The sequence below is a fragment of the Babylonia areolata genome, chromosome 27 (assembly GCF_041734735.1).
Source record: "Babylonia areolata isolate BAREFJ2019XMU chromosome 27, ASM4173473v1, whole genome shotgun sequence".
NCBI classification, from domain to species: Eukaryota; Metazoa; Mollusca; class Gastropoda; order Neogastropoda; family Buccinidae; genus Babylonia; species Babylonia areolata.
The window spans coordinates 18,011,364-18,013,863 of record NC_134902.1 but is presented as its reverse complement, the minus strand read 5'-3'; positions in this window follow the sequence as shown (position 1 = coordinate 18,013,863).

The window sequence follows — 2,500 nt, the reverse complement described above, 5'->3', positions numbered from 1 at the left end:
GAAACAAACCCAGAGGTACCCAGTGCCAGCAGTGTGGTAGTGTCCTGAAGACTGTGACTGACCTCCGGTTAAGGTCACTGATGGTGGTGGTGGTGGTGCCTGGAGGGCAGTGTTGATGTGCAGTGCTTGTCGTTGAGAGACGGAGAGACAGAGATGGTGGAAGGGGGAGGGGGAGGAAGAGAGAGAGAGAGGTGTGAGGAAGAGAGACAGAGGGAGAGGGGGAACAAGAGAGGGATGGAGAGAGAGAGTTTGTGTGTGTGTGAGAGAGAGAGAGAGGGAGAGGAAGAGAGAGAGGGACGGAGAGAGAGAGGGGAGAGAGAGAGGAGCGAGAGAGAGAGGGGGTGAGAGGAAGGAGAGAGAAGGAGGGAGAGAAGAGGGAGAGGGGGGAGAGAAAGAGAGAGGGAGAGAGAGGTATGGAGAGAGAGAGAGTGTGTGTGTGTGAGATAGAGAGAGAGAGAGAGGAGCGACACAGAGAGAGAGTGGAGAGCAAGAGAGAGGAGCGAGCTAGAGAGGGGGAGAGAGGAAGGCGAGAATGGGAGGGACAGAAGAGGGAGAGAGGGGGAGGGAAGGAGAGAGGGTGAGAGAGAGAGAGGAGAGAGAGATGAGCGAGAGAGAGATACAGAGAGATAGAGGAGAGAGAGAGAGAGGGAGAGAGACAGAGAGACATACAGAGAGCAACACAGAGCAACACAGAGCAACACAGACAGACAGACCGACCGAGAGGGAGAGACGGGCCACTTGTAGGGCCAGACACCGTTATCATTAGAAATCAATAAGGTCAACACTTGCTCAAGTGGAAGGAGGTGGAGAGCAATGACAGGGTGACAAGGGTGGTGGTGGTGAGGGAGGTCTGTGGGAAGGAGGGTGGTACGGGTTAGGGAGGGTTAAAGGATCGTCCTTACCGGCATCACATTCCGATTTTATACCCGTTCGGTCAAAGGTGCTGAGAAGTCGAGGACATTGTTCTCTGTCTCTGTCTCTGTGTCTCTGTCTCCGTCTCTGTCTCTGTCTCTGTCTGTCTATCTGTCTGTCTGTCTATCTGTCTGTCTGTCTGTCTGTCTGTCTGTGTCTGTCTGTCTCTCTCTCTGTGTAGGGTTGGGGTGACGAGGGGTGGGGTAGGGAAATGTGTGCATGCTTATGTGTGTGTGTATGTCTTGTGTGTGTGTGTGTGTGTGTGTGTGTGTGTGTGTGTGTGTGTGACTTTTCCAATATTGATTGTCATGTTTCAGTAAAAGGATTTACTTCTTTTTCTTTCTTTTTTTTTCTTTTCTTTCTTTTTTTTTTTTTACTGACGCATCACTTTATTTTGCAATTATAAAAGAAGTGATGTGGTCAGCTCCAGTGATAAAGTACCCTTATGATAACCATGGCATGAAAAGACAGGACACACACACACACACACACACACACACACACACACACACACACACACACACGCACACACAGATAAATTAACACAAATGTTTCTTTTGACACGCACACACAGATAAATTAACACAAGTGTGTGTGTGTGTGTGTGTGTGTGTGTGTGTGTGTGTGTGTGTGTTTCCTTTCTTTTTATGTCATGCTTATCATAAGGGTACTTTATCACTGGAGTGTGTGTGTGTGTATTACCCTTATGATAACCATGGCATAAAAAGAAAGGAGACACACACACACACACAACACACACACACACACACACACAGAGATAAATTAACACAAATGTGTGTGTGTGTGTGTGTGTGTGTGTGTGTGTGTGTATTACCCTTATGATAACCATGGCATAAAAAGGAAGGAGACGATGACCACATTGACCAGTACCAGTTTTTTTTTGTTTTTTTTTTTGTTTGTTTTTTAAATTTTTTTATTATTCATTGCCGTTTGTTTCTTATCTGTTTCATATGCTGTGTCTCACCACTTCCGGGTTGACATCACAGGTAAGTCTCCGTATCCATTCTTTCCTTGCCCCTCCCTCCTTCACTCACTCTTTCTCTCTCTCTCTCTCTCTCTCTGTTTCTTTGTCCTGACATTGTCTGTCTGTCTGTCTGTCTGTTTTTTTTTGTGTTTTTTTCTGCCCGTCTGTCTGGGTTTTTTTTGTCCCAGTCTGTGTCTGTGTTTGTGTCCATCCCTCTCTTTCTCACTCTCTCTCTCTCTCTCTCTCGTTCTCTCTGGATTTATATCATTGACATACACTCTTTCTCTCACTCCCCTCTCTATATATCTCCTTCTCTGTCTCTCTGTCTTCCTTCTGTCTTACTCTCTGTCTCTGTCTCTGTCTCTCTCTCTCTCTCTCTCTCTCTCTCTGTCTATATATATATATATATATATATATATATATATATATATATCACTCCCACCACAGCCACCTCAGTCTTTGTCTCTTTGTCTATCTCCCCCTCTCTCTTTCTCTGTCTTTGTCGTCAGAACTCGTCTGTCGTGGTCTGCTTCCTCCCGCTACCCCCCACGCCCCAACATCTCTTAATTTGTTTGCTTTTGTTCTTGTTTTGTGTTCGTGTTT